General features: G+C 38.1%; 1 protein-coding gene and 1 long non-coding RNA gene across 4 annotated transcripts in view; both read right to left on the bottom strand.

Annotated features, from left to right (window-relative positions):
* The window catches only part of LOC116594189 (cat eye syndrome critical region protein 2), a 176882-nt gene that overhangs the window by 88096 nt on the left and 63110 nt on the right, over nt 1-25676 (bottom strand). The window lies entirely within an intron of this gene.
* LOC116594190 lies at nt 19293-20218 on the bottom strand. The gene is made up of 2 exons (XR_004287093.1): nt 19724-20218; nt 19293-19679 (listed from the first exon to the last, which is right to left on the bottom strand). It is a non-coding gene; the product is annotated as an uncharacterized LOC116594190 (long non-coding RNA).

Here is a 25676-nt window from a genome sequence, read left to right as displayed (position 1 = left end):
CCTTCAGGGAGCTTGGCTGGCTCAGGTGGTAGAACGTCCAACTCTTGCTCTTGGGGTTGTAAGTTTGAGCCCCATGTTGGGCACAGAGTTAACCTAAAAGGGTGAAAAATCAGTGCACGTAAATCCTGGGGAGATGAAGGTAAGCTGGTAATGGTCAGAGTTGGAGATTTTACCATTGCTGGCAAATGACCAGGTCAAGGCTTTTTCTCACTGTGTCCTACTTAGAAGTACTAATACATACTTATTGTACAGCTTTCTCAGGGACTACAGACCTATTTTTTCCTGCTGACTCAGGCCTAGCCAGGTATGTGGTGCCGGAGGGTCCATTTCTCGGTCCAACCGTTCGTTCATGAGATCCCATATGATAAGCTCTGGCCTGGGGGATGAACATGTAAACGAATGGCTAAAGCAGAAAAAAGTTCAATGGAAGAATGGAGGGCTAGGAACGGAGAATCTAGAGTATTACTGGTAGTATGACATAACCAAGATTTAGATCAGGAGTATTAGAGCACGACCATGAACTAAAACTTGGAGTAACAAGCAGGTTTATAACAAGGAAGGTATATAGAGGACTGTGACAAGAAAAATAAGCAGTGATCATGAGGGGCACCTGGGTGGCTCAGTTGGTTAAGCGGCTGACTCATGTTTTTGGCTCAGGTCAACAATCTTAGGGTTGTAAGACTGAGCCCTGTGTCAGGCTCTGCACTGGGCATAGAGCCTACTTGGGACTCTCCCCCCACCCAACTCTTTCCCTCTCTTTAAAACAAACAAATAAACAAAAAAACCTTTGTTTAAAAAAAAAAAAAGCCAGTGATCATGGAATTAAAAACTTGGGGGGTTTTAAGGAGGAAGAAGGTAAAAAGGTCTGGAAGTAGCAATTGAAGAACATTCAAGTAGGATACCAACCCTAGTTCTAGGCCTAGGGGTAAGAGGGCTAGCTAGAGTAGTGATGAAAACAGCCACCACTTTGACCTGCAAGGAAGCAGTGTCCTCATGAGAGAACTAGTTTCAGAACTAAAAGTGTTGGAAACATTCGAAAGAAACTAATGATACAAGAAATTTTGCTTATGACTGATTATGAGCTATGGAGGGCACTATGGATGTTAAAGCACTCAGGAAGGATGTAAATCCTATTTCTTCACTGAAAAAGTTACTATGGAAAATAGCTGAACTAAAGTGTATACTTAGTGACATAGCTGGTTTATATTCCAGTACAAGCTCCTCATCTTTCTCTAGACAGGGACCATGCTTTGAACAGTATTAGCCTAGGAGATGAGGGATGGCCTAGGAGTCTTACAGTGACTGACACAAACATGAATAAAAGATCAAACAGACCAGTTCAAATAAGCCAACTGAACAGAGAGCAAGAGAGTTTTAATGAAAAGGGTGGAAGTAGGTCTTGCCCAGGAAGATGGTAGAATTCTGGGAACTCGCTCCTTTCTCCTCCCAGTGTAGTACAGAAGACAGGGAAAAAGAGGACTATTCAGCATCCTTGGCTCTCTAAATGTCAGTAGCACTCATCAGTTGTTAAAACCAAATCATGTTCCCCAAGGGATAGCAGTACCATATGCTTTTGAGAACCACTACCCTAGACCCCAAGGGTGTCGAGATCATCCTTCCTCTGCATTTAAGGATATACAGGTGAGTATAAAAATTTAAACATCAGTAGAAAAGATCACCTTTAGCATGGAGATATTATAGAACTATAAACGATGAGGGGAATGGATAATATTTTTATTAAAGATAAATCATTAACATAGAGCTACAGGTAACAACTTATTTTTTATTTTTTCAAAGATTTTATTTATATATATGAGAGAGGAAGAGAGAGAAAGAGATGAGCAGGCAAAGGGGGAGGGAGAAGCAGGCTCCCCACTGAGCAGGGAACCTGATGTGGGGCTCAATCTCAGGACATCTTGACCTGATATGACCCAGGACATCACGACCCTGACATCATGACCTGACCCAAAGACAGACACTTAACCGAATGAGCCACTCAGGCACCCCAGGTTACCACTTTTTAAAAATTTGATATTTTCGGGTCACCTGGGTGGCTAAGGTGGTTAAACACATAATGTCAACCCTGGGATCAAGCCCCATGTAGTTGGGTTACCTACTCAGTGGGTAATCTGCTTCTCTCTCTCCTTCTGCCCTTTAAGTCACTCATGTACTCTCTCAAATAAATAAAATCTTTTTTTTTTTAGATTTCATTCATTCATTTGAGACAGAGAGCGAGCATGAAAAGGGGAGAGAGGCAGAGGGGAAAGCAGACTCCCGCTGAGAAGGAAGCTGGATGCAGGACTCAATCCCAGGACCCTGGGATCATGACCTGAGCTGAAGGCAGGCACTTAACCATCTGAGCCACCCAGACGCCCCTCAAATAAATAAAATCCTTAAAAATTTTTCTGATATTTACCAAAATTTAAAAACGAATCATAAATCATTCTGGACCAGCTATCTATTGCAGTTTAACACATTACCATAAAACTTAGTAGCTTAATGTAACAAGAAACATAACTTGTCTCACACAGTTCTAAGGGATCAGGAATTTGGGGCAGTCTCGCATGGACTATTCTAGCTTAGCGTCCATTGTAAGTGTGTCATCAGCTGTTGGCTAGGGTTTCAGTCATCTGAAGGATTGACTGGGGCTGGGGAACCTGCATTTCCGAGGTGACTGGTAGATTGATGGCAGGTGCTGGCTACAGTTAGTTCATCTCCACAGGAGTCTCTCCACAAAGCTGCTTGAGCATCCTCAAACTACGTGATCATCACTCACACCACATGACCCCAGAAACCAAGGAATAAGTCATAATGTCCTTTATTTCCTAGCCTCAGAAGCCCTTTCCGCAGAATTTTATACATTAGATAGATGGTCTTGATTTGGAGTGGGAGGGGACAAGGATCATTGGGGAAAATCTTGGTGCCTGGCTATTATGTATTTTTCTAAACAGAAGCTATTAAAAGTCACTAACAGTAATTCTGTCTCTCAAATCCAGCAGCAACAATGAATTTTCTGCCTCCCTGCTGAAATCACAGCTTAGCTCTGCTCAGATGGCTTGCAAACAAACGGGAGGAAAGGGACAATTTTCAGAAATTTCATAAGTTGCAGGTGTCAACACTTTTCTTGTAGTTGATAAAAGTAGCCCTAGCCCCCCCACAAAAACTGTAAAAAAGAAAAATTATGCAAGTATATTATTATGCAAGTGTATTACCTGTAGACAATATTTTCAGCATTCTTATTCTTCAAACTAAAATGAAGCTAGGAATTCACTGAAATTTTTATTAACCTAGCAATAAGAAAACACAAAAGAATTTGGCCTTTTCTTACAGTATAAATTTAAGTATAAACTTCTTATTTTTTCCATTTAAAAAGTGCTTCACAGGGCGCCTGGGTGGCTCAGTGGGTTAAGCCGCTGCCTTCGGCTCAGGTCATGATCTCAGGGTCCTGGGATGGAGTCCCACATCAGGCTCTGTGCTCGGCGGGGAACCTGCTTCCCTCTCTCTCTCTCTGCCTGCCTCTCTCTCCGTCTACTTATGATCTCTCTCTGTCAGATAAATAAATAAAAATCTAAAAAAAAAAAAAGTGCTTCACATATTGGTACAAAATATCAAAAGTATAGTGTTTCAATTGATGACAGTATTAGCAAACTCATATTTGCTCTTACTACAGAACAAACACTGTGCTCAACTCTACATGCATTATCTCAACTTGTCCACTTCAGAAATAAGATAAAAGGAAAAAGAGATATCCTCCTGAGGTCACAGTGCTATTAAGTAGCAAAGTCAGAACTTAACAAGCCTGATGCCTGTACCTACATGGGTGTACATAATGCCAACCCCTTATTAGTTCAGATTAGAGAACACCAGATAGATTTCTTAGATAGGCTCAGCTTCCACAATTTTGAGGATATAAAATTTCATGTAGACCAAAAAAGTTATCAAAACTTAGATTCATATCAAGCAAATTTTTCTAAAACCAAAATACAGTTCTTATGCCAGTCATGTCATTATCCTTTCTAGGAAGGAGAATGTAGAGTTGATGTATCTGTTTTTTTGTTTTAATAATTTTTTTAAAGATTTTATTTATTTCTTTGACAGAGACAGATCACAAGTAGGCAGAGAGGCAGGCAGAGAGAGGAGGAAGCAGGCTGAGCAGAGAGCCTGATGTGGAACTCGATCCCAGGACCCTGAGATCATGACCTGAGCTGAAGGCAGAGGCTTTAACCCACTGAGCCATCCAGGAGCCCGATGTATGTTTTTTTATACAATAAACTATTCTAAATGAAAATCTGGATAATAGAGTACTTTTATGTAACAAGCATTCTCCCAAATAGTTACAACTCTTTTTAGATAAACTGGCAACATTTATTAAATTTTCATATGTACATATCACTTTCATAAGTATGTTCATACATATTTTATAATTTGCATGAAAAGACCTAAATATGCACCAAGAGCAAAATAATGGTATATCCATACAATGTATTATACAATGTATTGTATGGAGATATTGGAAAGAGTTCTATATTTAGTCTTTCAATAAACACTTGTGTCTACTCCATTTCATATATAGGAAACTGACATGGTGGCAAATGGGAGAGACTATACTCTGCTTTCATAAAACTAATGAACTGGAGTTTAAGACCAAAGATATAATTTTAGGAACCTTCAGAAAATAAGGTGTTTTTAAAGCTCTGAGAAAGGATGAGGGAGGTGAAACACAAAAGAGATCCCTCACCACACCCTTTTAAATTCTTTTAAAAACTTAAGACTTTATATTCAACTTCCTATACAATAACCAATGTCTAATAAACATCTCAAATTTTATGTTTCCCAAAACAATACAGATAGCATCTGTCCCACAAGTATTCCTCCTCGAGTCCTGCTCATCTCAGGAAGGGCTACTTTAACCTCATTCTCTCAGATGCTCAGGACAAAATCTTAAGTATCATCCTCAACCCTTCTCTCTCACATTCCACATCCAAACCACCAGGAATTTGTTGTCTTTACCTCTGAAAGATCAAACACCTCATCGATTCTCACTACCTCTATCTACACCACCTAGTTTTCTTCTTCCCCTCCCTCTTAGTCCTGAGATTTATACAAGGATCCTTATACCAGAGAGATATCCTGGTAAAGACTAACCTTAAACTGAACATGTCTCTCTGGTGTAAGGGATCCATTTAAATGACTGCCATCATGGTCAGAATAAAATTCAAACGTACGTCCAAAAGGATCTCAGAAGATGTGGCCCGCTCACAATTTCAGGTCTTAACTCCCAACTATTACACCCCTTGGCTTACATCAGGCCCACCGGACTCACCTTCTGTTCACTAACATTCCAAGCGTGCACCTGGCCTTACCGCCTTTGTGCTTGTTTCCTCATCCCCAAATCCTCCATTTTCTCCAGGTGTTTGCATTACCAACTCTCCCTCTTCCAGAACTATTCAAAAGAGAGGAATGGACTGCCACACTGTTATATACATGAAGGACAGGAGCTCTACTTTATTGCTGTATCCCTACTACGTATTTTTACAGAAATAAACAGGGCAACATGAGAATATCTGAAAAAGTAAGTCTCAATGAAATGACATTTAGTCTGAAACCTAAGGCATGTGAAGCAGTCGGCATTTAAAAAAAAGTATTACAAAGAGCTTTCCAGGCAAATGAAACCATAGCTGAAAAGCTCTAACTTTTAACAGTCTGAGGGAGTCCTGTGAGGAAGGAGTGAAGTCCAGTGAAATGCAGTTTGATGAAACAGGCAGGGGAGAGATCACGTAGTGCCTTATAAACTGAGACAGGAAGTCTCTTTCTTCTCTGACAAGAAATGGGAATTTTAAGCTGAAAAATGACAGGTTCTGAATGTGTTTTAAAACCACTCAGGCTGGGGGCGCCTGGGTGGCTCAGTGGGTTAAAGCCTCTGCCTTCGGCTCAGGTCAAGATCCCAGAGTCCAGGGATTGAGCCCTGCATCGGGCTGTCTGCTCTGCAGGGAGTCTGCTTCCTCCTCCTCTCTCTCTCTCTCTGCCTGCTTCTCTGCCTACTTGTGATCTCTGTCAAATAAATTTTTTAAAAATATTAAAAAAAAAGAAAAGAAAACACTCAGGCTGCTGGTGGTACATGGATTAGATGGCACAAAGAAAAGCAAGGAGATCTGTTAGAAGGAACTACAATAACCCAGTTATGGTTATGACGGTTTGGACTAAAGTCATAGCAGGGCAAGCAATGAACAGAAGTGGACAGATTCCAGATTTTTTTTTTTTTAAGATGTATTTATCTGAGAAAGAGAGCTCAAGCAAGGGGTGGAGAGGGGCAGAGGGAGAGGGAAAGAGAGACTCCCAAGCAGCCTGCATGATGAGCACGGAGCGTGATGCAGGGCTCAATCTCATGAGCCTGTAATCATGACCTGAGCCGAAACAATGAATCAGATGCTTAACTGACTGTGCCACCCAGGTGACCTCAGACTCCACAGATTTACACTGATAGCTAAATCAGAAGAACTACTGTTAGGTAGAAAGGTATGAAGCAAAGGAAAAGCAAGAATTGAAAAAGACTCAGGATTGTGGTGTGAGCAAAATTCCAGTGAATAATGATGCAATTTATTATAATAGGTTAAATTGAATTAGAGATTGGGGAAATCAAGCTGACATTAGGTAATTTACTAGAGAGAAGGAAATATGTGCATACAGATGATAGTTATATATACACTAGGTATTTTTGGAAAGATACATATGACCAGTGGTTTAATGAGGAAATTTCTCATTGTATAGGCTTTTGTACTGTTCAATGTTTTAAGATAGTCATTAATGTAATGCTTTATATTAAAAACTCACTTTTTCAGCTTTGAGGTAGAACTGACAGAACTCTAAGATATTTAAAGTATACAACGTGATGATTTAATACACATATACACTGTGAAAGGATTTCCCCCACTGAGTCAATGAACACACCCATTCCCGCATTTGGGGGTGAGAACATTTAAGTTCTACTCTTGACAAATTTCAATTATACAACATAGTGTTATCAACTATGGTCACTATGTTACACATCATATCCTCAGAACTTATTTATCTTATAACTAAACATGTATGCCCTTTTAACCCTCCTTTCTCACCATCTCTCAGCAACAGCTTTTTTTTTTTTTTTAACATTTTTAAAGATTTTTATTTATTTGACAGACAGAGAGCCAGGCAGAGAAAGAGAGGAGGAAGCAGGCTCCCCGCCAAGCAGAGAGCCCGATGCAGGGCTTGATCCCAGAACCCTGGCATCATGACCCAAGCTGAAGGCAGAGGCTTTAACCCACTGAGCCACCCAGGCGCCCCTCAGCTGCTGCTTTTTTATCGTGTTTTGGTGAGTTCAACTTTTTTTTTTTTTTTTAAAAGATTCCAAATATAAGTGATACCATGCAGTATTTGTCTTTCTCTGTCTGGCTTATTTCATAATGCCCTCCAGGTTCATTCACTTTGTTCCAAATGACAGGATTTTCTTTTTCTTAAAGGCTGAACTGTGTTACAGTGTGTGTGTGTGTGTGTGTGTGTGTGAGAGAGAGAGAGAGAGAGAGAGAGAGAGAGACAGAGAGAAAGAAATCCATTTTCTTGATCCATTCATCCACTGACAGATACTTGGGTTGTCTTCTACCTTGGCTATTGTAATAATGCAAGAAACATAGGAACACAGGCAACCTTTTGAGATAATGCTTTTGTTTCCTTCTAAATATATCTAGATACTCAGGAGTGGGACTACTGGATCACATGGTAGCTCTATTTTTAATTTCTTAAGGAATTTCTACAGTTTCTCATAGAGGCTGAATCACTTTACATTCCCATCAATAGTGCACCAGGGTTCTCTTTCTGCTACATCCTCCCCGGCACCTTGTTTCTTTGGTAACAGCCATCCTAACGGGGTTAGGTCACTCCTCACCGTGTTTTACATTTACCTGATGATTAGTGACACTGAGCATGTTTTCATGTATCAGGAAAATGGCCATTTAAAAAAAATTTTTTTTTTTAAGAAAGATTTTATTCATTTGAGAGTGAGAGCAAGAAAGAGGGAGCATAGAGGAGGAAGCAGACTCCCCAGTGAGCAGAGCGCTTGACCAGGGAACTTAATCCCAGGACCCTGAAAATCATGACCTGAGCTGAAGGCAAACATTTAACTGACTGAGCCACCCAAATGCCATCCACCTATTTTTAAAGACTTATTTATTTGAGAGGGAGAAAGAGTGTGCATGCCAGGGGTGGGGGAGGGGAGACAGACTCCAGCTCAATACAGAGCCCATGCTCACAAGAACCTTGATTCCATGACCTCGCGATCACGACCTGAGCCAAAACCAAGAGTCAGACACTTAACCAACTGAGCCACCTAAGCACCCCATTCATTTTTATGTCTTTGGAAAGAGTATCTATTCAGGTCTGTTGCCCATTTTTTAAATTACTTAGGATTTTTTGCTATTGAGTTGTACTAGTTCTTATATATTCTATACATTAACCCCTCATCAAATAATGAAGTTTATATTTTCTCCCATTCAATAGGCTACCTTTTCATTTTGTTAATGATTTCCTTTGCCGAGCAGAGCTTTTTAGTGTAATATAGTCCCACAAATATATATATATTTTAAAGATTTTATTTATTTAACAAACGGAGATCACAAGCAGGCAGAGAGGCAGGCAGAGAGAGAGGAGGAAGCAGGCTCCCTGTTAGCAGAGAGCCAGATGCGGGGCTCGATCCCAGGACTCTGAGACCATGACCTGAGCCGAAGGCAGCGGCTTAACCCACTGAGCCACCCAGGTGCCCCCCACATATATATTTTTGCTTTTGTTGTCTTTCCAAATCCAAAAGAACACTGCCAAGGCTGACATCAAGGAGACTGCCTCTTCCATTTTCTTTTTAGGACTTTTATAGCTTTAGGTCTTATGTTCAAGTGTTTAATCCATTTTTGGTTGATTTTTGTGTATGGTAAAAGAGTGGTGTCCAGTTTCATTCTTTTCTTACTTATGCCAATACAGTTTTCCCAAAATGATTTACTTAAGAAACTATCCTATCTCCTATGGTACATGCTAAGCTCCTTTGGTGAAAATAAATTAACCATATATGTACGGACTTATTTTGGGGCTCTATATTCTGTTCCATTGATCTATGTGTCTATTTTTATGCCAATTCCATACACTTTTGACTATCATAGCTTTATAATATAGTTTGAATTCAGTCAGTATGATGCCTTCGGCTTTATTCCTCTATCCCAAAATTGTTTTGGTTATTTTGTGGTTCCATACAACTTTTAGGACTGTTTGTTCAATTCCTGTGAAAAATGCCATTGGAATTTTGACAGGGATTATACTGAATTTTTATTTCCCTTTGGCTGGTATGGACATTTTAACAATATTAAATCCATGGGCATGGACTATCTTCCCATTTATTCCCATTTATTTGTGTCTTCTTCAGTTTCTTCTATCAGTGTCTTGTATTTTCAGTGTATACATCTTTCACTTCCTTGGTTAAATTTATTCTGATGTATCTTTTTTTTTTTTTTTTTTTTAATGCTACTGTAAGTGGGATTGTTTTTCCTAACTCTTCTTCCTGATCATTCACTGTTAATGTATAGAAATGCAGGGTACCTGAGTGGCTCAGTGGTTAAAAAGTCTGCCTTCAGCTCAGCCATGATCTCAGGATCCTGGGATCAAGCCCCTTGTCAGGCTCTCTTGCTTCTTCCTCTCATGCTTCCTCCCTCTGGCGAGCCCCCCACCCCTTCATGCTGTCTCTCCTTCTCTCTTAGATAAATGAATAAAATCTTTAAAAAAAAAAGAAAAGAAAAGAAAGAAAGAAATGCAACTGATTTTTGTACCCTGAACTTTACTCAATTCATTTATTAGTTCTAACAGTTTTTTTTGGAGGAGGCCTTGGGGTTTTCTATTATTTGGTATCATGTTGTCTGAATACAGAGATAATTACTTCTCCCTTTCCGATTTGGATAGCTTTCTTTTCTTGCCTAACTGCTCTGCTAGGACTTCTATTAGTATGTTGGATTTTTTTTTTTTTTTCAAAACTGAATTTAAATATATATACATATTTTAAGATTTTATTTACTTGAGAGAGAGCATGCACAAGTGAGGGTGGGGAGCACACTCATAGTGAGTCGGGAACCCCAGGTGGGGCTCCATCTCAGGGTCCCTGAGATGTGGACCTCAGCCAAAGGAAGCCTCTTAACCAACTGAGCTACCAGGTGCCCTTGAATATATTTTAAATTAAAAAAAACTTTATTTATTTATTAAAAAACCATTCCTTTCTACAAAGAATCTAAAATGCTTGTATATACATTTAACTTAACACTATACAAATTCCATGTGAGAAAACAATAGGAAATAGGACCACTAATACAGCAAGCTCAAAAAACCCTGCTTCCTTTGTGCTCATTTCTTAAAAGTGGATTAATGCTTCTCACACAAGTCCCAGCATTTGAAGGTAACCATCAATTTATTCATGTTCATTAACCCTGCATGGTACTGAAAATGCAGTGCTGAGACACGATCCTTGTCTTCAAGAAACCTTGTCTAATAGCAATGTGGCTGTGTACATGAAATTATGTACCACTGAGAGCACCGTGGTGACTGCTGTCACAGTTCAGTCACTAGAGTGACTGATCCTGCAGGGAAGGAAAACCTACCAAGACCACTGGCAACTGTCCAGGCAAAAGATGCTTACGTCCTGAACAAGGAAAAGATCAAATGTTAGAAAGTAAGAACGGGTTACTAACTAAATGTGGCTGACTGTGAAAAATGGAGAACTAAGGAAAATTCCTAACATTCTGTCTTAACTAGACAGATGGTGGTGTCAGTTCATTGCAGGGGAACAGGTAGAACAGTAGGTTTCAGAGTTTTAGGGAAAATGAATTCACTGGTTGAAGTCTGAAGTACCAGAGGAACTAGCAGGTAAGGAGTGTAGAGCGCAGGAGAGGAGTTTGTCTTCAAACAGTAGTCTTTTGTTAACAGTTTCAGAGATTTTACCTCCAAGAACAGGAAAGAGAAATGTATTAACATTTAAATGCTGAGTGAAAGAAAAGGAATTTGAAAGGGAGAAAAGGCAGGCCGAAGTGAAGTTAGTAGAGGAAGCCAGCCAGGATGATGGACTGAAAGTTTACATAGTTCAAAACCAGGAAAAGCAACTGATTTGGCATGAGGAGTCAAGAGTCTGAGGAAAGAGCTGACTCATGCTGCAGAAAGGAAGATAACAACGGATGCGGGCAAATCATCAACATTAGAATTACTTAGTTCTAAAGTATAAATTTAGTATTAATAACGCCACCCGTCCCTTACTGAAAACCTACTGTGTACAAGGCACTTGTTTGGACCTTTACACTATCTCATTTAATCCTCAGCAAGACTATGAGATAGGTAACCTTATTAACTATATTTTATAGTTGCAAAATAGACATTCATCAGGACAAACCAAATGTCACACAGCTAGCAAACAGAGAAACTGACCACTACCTTCCATTATACCACTGCCTTAAATGCATCATACACAATTATACTAATTTCATTTATAAAAATTTAATACGAATTAAAACAAAGTTGGATATTGCATTAACTAGTTATATAATCTAACTTGATTTTTCATACTAGTACACCTCAAGTGTTTACTCGCCAAAAGTAGTCATGTCTAACTAGTTTTCGTAGTCATGAATAGGTACTAGCTCGTCTTTTGACCTGATTACATAAAGCAAAAGTGTAATTATGAATTGATTTAATATGAAAAGTTTCAACCAAAATATAAATGTTTTCACATAACCTACTCATTGCCTAGTCTTTGAATGCCAGGAAATTTATAACAATAGTATAAATCAACTCCCTAAAATTAAAACTCTCAGAAAATAAGTTATCCAGAATGCCCTTAAAGTGTTAGGATTTAATTCTTCTTTTTCTTTTTTCTTTTTTTAAAAAGATTTTATTTATTTATTTATTTGAGAGAGAGACAGTGAGAGAGAACATGAGAGGAAAGAAGGTCAGAGGGAGAAGCAGACTCCCCATGGAGCTGGGAACCCGATGCGGGACTCGATCCCGGGACTCCAGGACCGTGAGTGACCTAAGCTGAAGGCAGTTGCTCAACCAACTGAGCCACCCCGGCGCCCAGGATTTAATTTTTCTGATAATGGATCTGTATCTGCTCTCTAGTTGCACACGTGACTAATTAATCACTTGAAATGTGGCTACTGGGACGGAGGCACTAATTTTAAAACTGTATTTGATTTTGGGGTGCCTGGGTGGCTCAGTGGTTTAAAGCCTCTGTCTTCAACTCAGGTCATGATCCCAGGGTCCCGGGATGGAGGCCCACATCGGGCTCTCTACTCAGCAGGGAGCCTGCTTCCCCCTCTCTCTGCTGCCTCTGCCTACTTGTGATCTCTGTCAAATAAATAAAATCTTAAAAAAAAAAACTGTATTTGATTTTAAGTAATGTAAATTTACACAGCCACACAAATTTATAGTAGCCACTAGTGGCTACTATACTGAACAGTATAGCTCTGGAACAATGGTTCTCAATCTTGCCTGCGCAATAAAACCACACAGGAGAACATTCTAAAATTGAATGCTTATCATTAGCCTATTTTTTCCTTAAGATCTCCAGAAATGAGATCCAAATAAAAATATTTTTTTAAACTTGGGTAATTTTTATTTCTTATTTATTTTTTTAAAGATTTTTCTATTTATTTATCTGACAGACAGATATCACAAGTAGGCAGAGAAGCAGGCAGAGACAGAGGAAGGGAAGAAGCAAGCTCCCTATTGAGCAGAGAGCCTGATACGGGGCTCTATCCCAGGACCCTGGGATCATGACCTGAGCCAAAGGCAGAGGCTTTAACCCACTAAGCCACCCAGGTGCATCATAGTTTTTAATTTATAACATATAATGTATTATTTGTCCCACGTGTACAGGTCTGTGAATCATCACAATTATACATTTCATAGCACTTACCATAGTAGTACATACCCACCCGAATGTCCATAACCCAGCCACCCTATCCCTAACCCCCCACCGCCAAGCAACCCTCAGTTTGTTTTGTGAGATTAAGAGTCCTTATAGTTTGTCTCCCTCCCAATCCCATCTTGTTTCATTTTTCCCTTCCCTACTCCCTTTAACCCCCTGTCCTGCCTCTCAAATTCCTCATATCAGAGAGATCATACGATTATTGTCTTTCTCTGATTGACTTATTTTGCTTAGGATAATATTCTAGTTCCATCCACGTTGTTGCAAATGGCAAATTTTATTTCTTTTGATGGCTGCATAGTATTCCATTGTATATATATATACCACATCTTTTTCCATTCATCTGTTGATGGACATCTAGGTTCTTTCGACAGTTTAGCTATTGCGAACATTGCTGCTATAAACATTTGGGTGTATGAGCCCCTTCAGATCACTACATTTGTACCTTTAGGATAAATACAAACTTGGGTAATTTTTAAATGTAGCCAAAGTAGGGCACCTAGGTCGCTCAGTTGTTAAGGCCTCTGCCTTCGGCTCGGCCATGATACCAGGGTCCTGGGATTGAGCTCAACATCCGGCTTCCTGTTCTGTGGGAAGCCCACTTTTCCCTCTCCCACTCCCCCTGCTTATGTTCCCTCTCTCACTGTGTCTCTCTGTCAAATAAATAAAATCTTTAAAAAAAAAAAAAAAAAAAACCACCAGCCAAAGTAGAAACCCACTGCTCTAGAAGTTCTTAAACCTGCGTGCCCACAGAAATTACTGGGAAACTTCTTAATATGCAGATTGTGCAGTATCTGGGTGGCTCAGTCAGTTAAGTGTGCCGTTTCTGATTTTGGCTCAGGTCGTGAGATCGAGCACCCCCCCCCCCCGACTTGGCTCCCCTGCTTGGGATTCTCTCTGCCCCTCCTCTCTCACTCTAAAATAAATAAATAAATTTTAAAAAATCATTTTTTCAACAAGAATCCTGACATAAACTTTTTCATTTTAGTAAGGATGATTAGGTATATTTACTGAATATTCTTTTAGTGTAGCTATCAGGTTACTGTCTGTATCACTTTCCTAGGAAGTACTGCTACTAACCTGACATTATTAATACAGTAAATTCAAGTGCCTTCTTACTTGAAGTTTTCACTAACTCTCTAATTTTGTGTAGAAGGATAAATTTCTCTTCCTAGTTATACTATTTCAGAGAGTAGTTCTAAGCAGAGTTTAGAGGACATTATTAGTATTTCTCATATTATATAGCTTCTCTGGGAAATCTTACGGTAGTGATGGTGGTAGTTCAAGCTATTTTTAGGTACTCCTTACCAGCCTGACAGAAGGCTTTTGTCTCGTGAAAGACAAGCCTGATAAGCCTGAAAGACTTGCATGTTTGTGTATCACCTGGTACTTTAGATGCCAGCTAAGAAATTAACACTATTTGTATTAGCCAACAACAATTTCACTGTCCGCAACCAACTATGGAAGTAAACTGAGGAGAAACCACCACTGGGGCCTGAAGGAGAGAATGGTAACACAGGAATGGACTGGACTAAGTTCCATGGGAGAGGATCTCTTCAGAGGCAGGGGTGGTGCACTGTCGGTCCTTACAAGAACACCAGGAAAGTGTGCGTATGTGTGCTTGTATATGCAAGCCAATGTTTTAGTAGATCTTAAGAGAAGCAGGTGAACCACCTTACCTTTAGTCATCAAATCTGATTCTTTACATTATGGCTTTTTGTTCTCTTGTATTCCACATGTCAAAATGCTTTTCTAGTCTGTATCTTTGTGCCTCAATGGACTTATGCATTTACTTCTGTAGTCAGCTTGTCAGCGAAGAGCCTCTTATTTTAGGGGTTTATGCACCTAAATGGCAACAGGGGATGAGCAGGAACCCTAAAAAGGTGAAGCAGGCTAAACTAGGAAGACAATGGGATAAATGGGAAGTCAAGCAGAATCTCTGAAGAGAACTCTCTACAGAGAACTGCTAGCTAGAGCTGTGGCCCTGGGCGAAGACCTCCTTCACTGGTAAGCTAAGAAATGAAGCTGCTGAAAAGTCACTTCACCTATGATTTTTCCCCTTCTCTTCTTCTGGGTCATAATTAGAAATACAAAACACCTGGGTTTTAATATGATCTTTCCTCCCCACTAGTGCCTCTCCACCATCTGGACTAAGGCTCTCAGGGAATCTTTGTAAGATTCCTGTTGGTTAAAGGGACTTTTCCCTTTCTTTCTTTCTGAATCTTCCAAGATTAATTTCAGAAATAATAAACCATTTAAAATAGGATTACAGGAACATCAGGATTGGTCAGTCAGTAAGCATTCAACTCTTGATCTCAGGGTTGTGAGTTTGAGCCCCACAGTGGGTGCAGAGACTACTTAAAAATAAAATCTTTTCAAATAAATAAATAGGATAACAACCGCTAACAAGTTACAGCCAAGAAGAAAATTTTTTAAAGATTTTATTTATTTCAGGTAGAGAGAGTGCTGGAGTGGGATGAAAGGCAGAGGGAGAAACAGGCTTCCCACTGAGCAGGGAGGCAGATGCAGAGCTCAATCCAGACAGCCTGGGATTCTGACCTGAGAGGAAGGCAGACACTTAAGGGACTGAGCCACCCAGTGCCCCAAGCAGAATTTTAAAAGGAAATTGTCCAGTGAAACACTAACAAATGGTAAAACTAAGCATGCAAAAACTAACCTAAAAGCATACCAGTTCTAACTTAATGTCCAACTTTCTACCTGCTCTTTTTTTCATGTATTACAGATACCAGGATTCATAGAATGGCTGGTGGGAGGCTCTGTTTTTTAAAAAAGCAAACTAGATTAGAGCTCAGAGGAAGAGAGTATTAAAAAAAAAAATACATAACACTAAGCAAGATTGGACAGCACTTAAATGGAGTTCAATTAAGGAATGCAAAAGAGGTTCTTTAATGAGAAAAAAGGAATTTCTCAAGTTAAAACACATGCACACACACACACACACACACACACACACACACACACATACCCCTAAAGAAAATATCAGCAAAATCCTATAAGCAACTATGATACATTATGTCATTAAGCAAAAATGTTAATGATTCTATGGAATCATGTAAATTGCTGTTATTAATATTTTAAACGCACTGTTTCTAACTTCTGTAAGCAAATTCATATATGAAAACGTGACTATCCTATGCAAAGACTAATATCAAGTAATTACCACATGATATTAAAATCTCTTATCTAAAGTTTTATATCAATATAGTACCAGCCCAAGAACAGACATAGATCAATGGAATTAATAGATATGTATGCACATCATGGTAGTATATCAAATCAGTAGAAAAAGATTAATAAGTGGTCTGGCACAATTGGTTAACTGTCTGGAAAATGTTAGGTTCCTATTTTATACCACATATCAGAACAAAATTCCCACGGATTGAAGAAATTAAATAAAATCATAAAAACTAGTAACGCTGAAATGAAAAAGGTCTTTTTCTAAGCTTTCCATCCAAAGAAATCTTGAAGGATTGAAATGACTGCTGCTAAATTGTAAGTCAAAAAACCACTAAGTAAAACATTACATGAGAGGACAAACAGTTGGTTATCTGATCTATATAAAGGAGCTCTTTAAACCCAATATGAAAAAAATCCCATACCCAAAAGAAAAATACCTAGGACAGTCATTAAAAAGGGTGTTATGGGGAGCACCTGGGTGGCTCAGATGGTTATGTGTCTGCCTGCGGCTTAGGTCAGGAACCCAGGGTCCTGGGATCAAGCCCTGGATTGGGCTCCCTGCTCAGAGGAGAGCCTGCTTCCCCCTCTCCCTCTTCTGCTACCCCTACTTGTGCTCTCACTCTATCAAATAAACAAATAAAATATCTAAGAAAAAAAGATGCTATGATAAATAATGTTGCTACTCATCATTACAAGTATGAATTTCAGACAAAAAGTCGTTGTTTTTCTTTATTAAATGTCAAGATAGCAGCTATTATTTAGTTTCTGAAATTTCTGAAATAAGAAAATGTTACTTTTATGAACAAAAATTATTAACATGAATACTGAGGTAGACTGCCTTAATATACTGAAAAGAAGACTGGAAGTATTATCAAAAAGTTTGGGTTTATCACCAAGTACTGTAGCAACCAGTGTTGTGACTTTATTAAGTCACTTTTTCCTTTCTCATATATGTTATCATTCAAAGTCACGTCACTTAATTATCACTCTTCTTTTTAGAATGCTCATGACACCCACAAAGACATCAATTAAACAATGTTTTAGAGAAATATATGTCAATTTGTGGCCTACGGACCTGATTCACCTTACATGGGGTGCTTATTAAAAATGCAAATTGAAAAATGCAATAAAGATAAAAGAGAAGAAATGCAAACTGAAAGTGTCCTATTGGATATCTCATGTGAGGCCCAGTGACAAGTACTTTTAACAAACTTCCCTCACCAGTGTTCATAAGAACAAAGAAGACAGCATTAAAGGGGGACCAAGTTCTGAAATTCTACATAGAACTCATTCAACTATAACATACTCTGAGGGGTTCTTTTTCCAACAGTATTCCCTCCTGTGTACAGTTTTAAAGAGATCAGAGGAGTTTGATTCTAGGTAGAAGATGCTGCCTGAAAGTAAGGCCAAAAGACCTGTCATTCTCTGTCTGCAGAAAAATAGGTTTAGAGCATCTAAAGTTTTCCCTTCCTTTTACTAGATAAAGCATAACATGTTTAATCACTACAGATGGTCTAGTGTAATATCCTTTTAGAACTTTTATTTTATACTTAAATATATTCTATAAAGTTCTTACCTGAAGGTGAAATGCCAGTCACACCTCTGTAGTTTTGTTTCCTAAACCACTGTAACCATTATCCAACAGCTATCCTCATCTTTTTTCCATGTACAATTAATTCAACCCAGAAACAGATCATCTAGTATGACTGAAAAATAACCCATTCACAGAGCAGGGACTGAGGAATCTATCTAGCTTATCCTTTGGCAACATCCTCAAAAACAAGAACATTCACTCATTCAGAAAAGAGGGGGCGGTCACAGACTAAGACATAGGGACACCTTTAACCCTGCGAGAATCTCCCCAGGCAAATCTCCAAAAGAAAGATTTCATCATGTTTCAAGAAATGATATATTTCTACTACAAATAGTGGTAATTGGTTTAAAATAACCATACCACAGCACAATCATTATTTAATGAATTAAAATAAAATTCAGTGGCTTTATGTAGCAGGATTATATCTAAGTACACTATTACACTTGTGCTTACCACCGCATTCCTCATTTTTTGCCAGCAGGAAATACCTAATTCATTGAGACTCCCAACAACAGCCAATACTTGCTCTCTCAATGCACACCACTTTCATGTTTTGACCTGATAACCTTCTGAATAACAATGGAAATAGAAGCAGAATTATCAACAGATGAGATATTAATTTCTTGGACACAGACTTGATGAATAAATATGTCAGAAAACAAAGGGAAACCCTACAATAATCATGTAATTATCATGTTGGGTGGGGTTATTTTTTCAAGGCTTATAGCAGAGCATGGCCAAAGACGACAAGAAATGCATGAAAACCTACCCACTAAATCTTCTAACTGCCAAAATTAATGTTTGAGGAATAAGAGAGGCTACAGCCACCCCTGGCTTCTTAATCCCAGACTCAGAGGGAAGTGGTATAGATGGTAAAGAGATGTTATTATTCCACTCCTATTAAATCTGTTGAGAGAGACACCTGAAATAAAACTTTTCTTATTTTTCTTACAAATCTGCTATATAACATTTCCTTTCACTGATCTTAAGTTACATTCTGTATAGGATCAGGTACCAAGTGAATAATCAACAAAGAAGGTCAAAGAAATCAGGAAAGATTATCAGCATGGTATATAATGCAAAGTATAAGGATAGATCTGGATTCAATTCAAATGTCAGCTCCATCAATTGCTAGCTGTATAACCTAGAGTCTTCATTTCTCTACAGCACTTTCAGTCTTTTACTTTTAGTTTTTGTACAATAAAAACAGGGGGGGAAAAGACTTCAACTTTTTTAGCCAAGAGAGCAAATAGGACAAGAAATCAAAGATGCAAAATAAGGAGAGAATACCTTACGACATCAAGTTTGGAAGCTAGCAAGACCACTGACAAACTGCTAGAGTTGTAAAGCCTGAATAACAGTGTCTGTTTTTCCTTTAAAAGCAAATGTTGTAGAGACACCTGGGTGGCTCAGTTGGTTAAGTGTCTGACTTTGGCTATGAACTCAGGGTCCTGCAATGAAGCCCCTTGGGGGGACTCTAGGCTGCTTCTCCCTTTCTTAAATAAAATCTTTTAAAAAATAAACTTAAAGATGCTGTAAATAAATATACCCATTTATAGACATAAAAACACAGTTTACAGAAATTCAAAAAGTAATCATACTATTCATTCTGGGAACTTTTTCCTTTTTTCTCTATCTTCTACATCAATAACTGATGTGTCCATGTTAACAATCAAGTACATATTCCTTTTTGTTTTTCTCAATGCACATATAATCACATACATGATTTATACATATGTATGGAGATATACACATAAATATGAGGATTAGTTTTATTTTAATAGATTGACATTACCCATATTTCTCTGCATATTGCTTTTTTCATTATCTTGTGAAAATCCTCCCAAGTCAAGTGATATCACTACAATTCATTCTTTTTTTAAATTCCCAATTCACTCTTTTAAAGGCTACCTAATAAAAAAAATAAATAAATAAAATTAAAAAATAAAGGCTACCTAATAGTCCATGGTGTGGAGATAACATATTCTATTCATCTACTCCCTGAGGGGCTTGTTTTGTATTCCATTTTTTGCCACTTAAAACCATGCAAACTGAGCTTCCATGTGCACAGGACCTTGGTGTTGTTTGCATTTATGACCTAAAATTCCAGGAGTGGAAAAGACAAAGTTTTCCTTTAAGATTAAGAACAAGGCAAGGATGTCTACTTTCACCACTTCTATTCAACACAGTACAGGAAGGTCTAGCCATAGCGATTAGACAAAAACAAACAAATAAAAGGCATTCATTCAGAATGTAAAGGAAGAAATAAATTATTTGTTTACAGATACATGAACTTCTAGGTAGAAAACTCTAAACACTGGGGTGCCTGGGTGGCTCAGTTGATCAGACATCTGCCTTGGGCTCATGATCCCAGGGTCCTGGGAAAGAGCCCCCTGGCTGGGCTCATGGCTTAGCATGTATGCATGTCCCTCTCCCTCCTCCCAACTTGGGTATGGTCTCTCTCTCTCAAATAAATACATAAATAAAAATAAATAAATCTTTTTAAAAATCCCCATTATGTTTTTCTGCTGAAAGAGGAAAACCCTAAGTTAACCCTAAAAATCTTAAAGTTCATATGGAATCTCACGGGATCCCAAAGAGACAAAACAATCTTGAAAAAGAACAAACCTGGAGGACTCGAACTTCCTTATATCAGAATTTACTACAAAGCTACAGTAATCAAAAACACTGTAGTACTAGTCTATAAAGAAAGACACTGTATGATTATCTGAATAGATGCAGAAAAAGCATTTGACAAACTACAACATCTATTTATGATTTAAAAACTCTCAACAATGTAGGATTAGAACTATCCCTCAAAAACATAATAAAAGCCATATATGAAAAACCCACAGCTAACATCATACCTTTGTGAAAAACAATTTTTCCTCTAAGATCAGGAACAGGACAAGGATACCCACCACTCTCACTACTTTTATTCACCATAGTACTAGAAGTCCTAGTCCCAGCAGTCCCAGCAGTCAGATGAGAAAGGCATCGGAATTGGTAAGGAAGAAGTAACATTTTCACTATTTGCAGAGTACATGATACTACCATACAGAAAACATGAGACTCCACCCCAAAATTGCCAAAACTAATTTATAGCTTCAGTAAAGTCTTAAAATACATAATTATATACAGAAATCTGTTTATTTCTATACACTAATAATGAAGCAGCAGAAAAAGAAATTAAGAAAAAAAATCCCGTCTACAATTACACAAAAATAATAAAGTACCTTGGAATAAATTTAACTAAGGAGGTGAAAGACCTATACCCTGAAAACTATAAAACATGTGATAAAAGAAAATGAGGATGATACAAACAAATAAAAAGATATCCCATGTTCACTAACTGGAGAACCAATAATGTTAACATTTACATACTGCCCAAAGCAATCTATAGATTTAATACAATTCCTATCAAAACACTAACATTTTTCACAGGACCAGAACAAATAATAACATTTGTATGGAAACACAAAAGATCCTGAATAGTCATGTGTCTTGACAATGAAGAACGAAACTGGAGGTATCACAATCTCGAATTTCGAGAAAGACTGCAAAGCTGTAGTAACCCAAACAGTATGGTACTGGCACAAAAGCAGACACATAGATCAATGGGACAAAAGAGAGAGCTCACAAATAAACCCACATTGACATGGTCAATTAATCTATGACAAATGGGCAAGAATACACAAGGGGAAAAAGGCAGTCTCTGCTGGGAAAACTAGATAGCTACATGCAAAAAAGAATGAACCTAGACCACTTCTGATACCTTACACAAAAATAAACTCAAAACAGACTGAAAATCTAAATATGAGCTCTGCAACCATAAACATCCTGGAAGAAAAACATAGGCAGTGTTTTCTTTAACATATGTCATAGAAATATTTTTCAAGGTAGGTCTCCTCAGACAAGGAAAACAAAAGAACAATTAAACTACTAGGACTATACCAAAATCAAAAGCTTTTGCAGAGCAAAGGAAACCATCAACAAAACCTTAAGTCAACCTCCTGAATGGGAGAAGATATTAGCAAATGACAACATCCGATAAGAGGTTAATATCCAAAATATATAAAAAGAGCTTATACAAATCAACACCAAAAAACAAATAATCCATTTGAAAAATGGGTAGGGGATCTGAGCAAACATTTTTCCAAAGACGACATCCAGACAGCCAACAGACACATGACAAGATGCTCAACATCACTTATCATCAGGGAAAAGCAAATCAAAACCACAGTGAGATATCACCTCACACCTGTCAGAATGGCTAAAATCAAAACCACAAGAAATAACAAGTGTTGGTGGAGATGCAAACTGGTACAGCAACCGTGGAAAACAGTAGGAAGGTTCCTCAAAAAATTATGAATAGAATTACTCATATAATCCAGTAATTCCATTACAGGATATCTACCCAAAGAAAATAAAGATATGTTTATTATGTTTATTGAAACATTATCTACAATAGCCAAGATATGGAAGTAATCTAAGTGTCCATCCATAGACGAATGTTTAAAGTTGTAGTACGTATATACATGGAATGCTAGTAAACCATAAAAAACAATGGACCTAGAGGATACAATGCTAAGTGAAGTGAGACAAATACCTTATGATGTCACTTTTATGTAGAATTTAAGGGGAAAAAAAGGATAACAACAAAGAGAGTCTTAAATACAGAGAACTAGTGGTTGCCAAAGGGGGGGGGGGTGGAATGAAGGGGATTAAGACTACACTTATTGTGATGAGGCATGAGTAATGTACAGAATTGATGAATTATTTTTACACCTGAATCTAACATAACACTGTATGCTAAATACACTTAAAAAAAAAAAAAAGATGGATATATAGACCAAAGGAATAGAACCAAGAATCCAGAAATAAATCTGCATTCAGTCAAGGGGGCCAAGACCACTCAGTACAAAAAGGGCAGTATGGGGCACCTGGGTGGCTCAGTGGGTTAAGCCTCTGCCTTCAACTCAAGTCATGATCTCAGGGTCCTGGGACTGAGGGTTCCCCCCACTCCGCCCCTGCTGCCTGCCTCTCTGCCTACTTGTGATCTCTGTGTCAAATGAATAAAATCTTTAAAAAATAATAATAAAAATAAAATAAAAGGACAGTCTTTTCAGTCAGTGGTGCTGGGAAAACCAGATAACCACATGTAAAACAATGAACTTGAACCTTTACTTCACACCATTTAAAAATTAACTAAAAATGGATCAAAGATCTAAATGTAAAACCTAAAAGTATAAAACTCTTAAAGGTAACTAGGGCAAAAATCTTCATAACAATGGTTTCTTGCATATAACATAAGTTACAGGCAATAAAAGAAAAAAAAGACAACATGGACTTCATGAAAACTTAAAACTTTTATGGATCAAAGACACTGATCAACAGAGTGAAAAAAAGTCAACCCACAAATGGGAGAAAATATTTGTAAATCATGTATCTGACAAGGGGTTAGTATCCAGAATATATATAGAACTCCTACAACTCAACCAACAAAAACCCAAGAATCTATTTTCAAAATGGGCAAAAAGAAGGGTGCCTGGCAGGCTCAGTTGGTAGAGCATGTGACTCTGGATCTTGGGGTTGTGAGTCTGAGCTCACTTTGGGAGTAGAGATTCCCTAAAAATAAAATCTTTACAAATAAATAAATTAACAGGCAAAAGACTTGAATAGACATTTCTTCAAAAAAGATATACAAATAGTCAATAAGCACATGAAAAACTTCCTAATAGCACTAATCATTAGAAAAATGCAAATCAAAACTACAATGAGACATCACCTCACAACCATTAAGATAACTCCTGCTAAAAAAAGAAAAAAGAAAAAAGAAAAAAAGAAAAGAATGAACACATTGAAAAAGATAAGAAGAAAACAGAACCCTTGTACATCCTTGATCGGAGTATCATATGAAAGAGACACCGAGAAATACAATGTGGCACACCCTCAAAAAGTTAGAAACAGAATCACGGTATGATCCAACAATTCCACTTCTGGGTATATACTGCAAAGAACTGAAAGCAGGGTCTCGATAAGATAGTTGTACACCCACATTCATAGCGGCATTATTCACAATAGCTAAAATGAGGAAGCAACCCAAGTTGCCATTAATGGATGAGTGGATAAGCAAAATGTGAAATATACATACAACAGAATGTCACTGAGCCTTAAAAGGGAAGGAAATGATGACATATGCTACAAATGGATAAAACATGAGATCACTGTGCTAAGTGAACTAAGCCAGTCACAAAAAGACAAAGACTGTATGATTCTACTTATAGGAGGTACTTACCAGAGTCAAAATCTTAAAAGCAGAATGGTAGCTCTCAGGGGCTGGGGGTCTGGGGGCGGAGGGGAAGATGGAAAGTTACTGTTTAACAGGTATAGAGTTTCAAAATTACAAGATAAAAAGTGTTCTTGAGACAGATGTGGTAGTGATGACTGCACACTATTATGAATGTATCTAATACCAATGCTATACAGTATATATCCTATAGTACATACCAGGTAGTCAATACTTTTAATACCAATGAACTGGGGGCACCTGGGTGGCTCAGTGGATTAAGCCTCTGCCTTCGGCTCAGGTCATGATCCCAGGGTCCTAGGGTTGAGCCCCTTATCAGGCTCCCTGCTCAGCAGGCAGCTCTGCCTGCTTGTGCACTCTCTCTCTGTTTGTTTGTTTGTTTGTTTGTTTTTTAAAGATTTTATTTATTCGTCAGAGACAGAGAGAGAGAGAGAGCGAGCGAGCGCACAGGCAGAGTGGAAGAGGGAGAAGCAGACTCCCTGCGGAGCAAGGAGCCCGATGTGGGACTTGATCCCAGAATGCTGGGATCATGACCTGAGCTGAAGGCAGCTGCTTAACCAACTGAGCCACCCAGGCGTCCGCACTCTCTTTGTAAAAAAAAATATGAATAAAATCCTTTTTAAAATTAAAAAAAAAAAAAAAAAGTACTGATTCCTTGTCATCACTTTGTCCATTTTTTTCCCCTTAAATCTCATGAAATATATTAAAAAAATTTTTTTATGATGGGGCACCTGGGTGGCTCAGTCAATTGAGCATCCTGCTCTTGGTCTTGGCTCAAGTCATGACCACGTGGGTCCTGGGATTACCTTGCTGCAGACTCGCTTACTGGGGAGAGTCTGCTCAGAGATTCTCTCCCTCTGCTCCTGCCACACACACCTACATGCGCATGTGTGCTCTCTCAAGTAAGTGGATTAATCTTTTTAAAAAGTCTTTCTTAACAATCTACTGTTTGTCCTTTTATAGCTTGGAATGGAGGATGGCAAACTATGGTCTGCTCTTTGTTACTGTAAATAAAAACTTACTGAAACACAGCCTTACACAACTATACAAAGTCAAGTAATTATAACAAAAAGTGGCCCTTTACAGACCAAAACTCACTAATGCTTGCCAAAGAACGAAGAGAAGAAAATGAAGTGCCTGACTATGTCTCCCTCCATAGAATATAAGCTCCAAGAGGATCTTTTGTGTTTTATTTACTGCTATACTATACTGTCTAGAACAGTATCTGGCAAAGAGTACATATTAAATTTTCAGAATAGAATATAAGGCCTCCATGCTTTCATATTCTTAACTTGAAATATAGCTAAATATTAGTGATATTTGAATAGTACTATTACATATAAAAACTTTTTATCAGTAATGTATGATTTTATAGTTTTATTGTGGAAATCAATGAGAAATAATACACTACAGTTTCACAGCTGAAAAATATTCTAATAAGAATAACTTCTAGGGGAAATCATTTGGACTCACTTTGATGTTCAAAGTCATAGTACTCAAGACAATTTACTGTTCATTATAAACTATTTTTCAGATGACAAGTCTAATCAAAGGGACTACATTTTCAACATAAAATACCTAAAGAGAAGGGGCAACAT

Source organism: Mustela erminea, chromosome 6, assembly GCF_009829155.1.
Source record: "Mustela erminea isolate mMusErm1 chromosome 6, mMusErm1.Pri, whole genome shotgun sequence".
NCBI lineage: Eukaryota > Metazoa > Chordata > Mammalia > Carnivora > Mustelidae > Mustela > Mustela erminea.
Note: the sequence above shows the minus strand (reverse complement) of the source record. Positions and strands in the feature narration are given on the sequence as shown.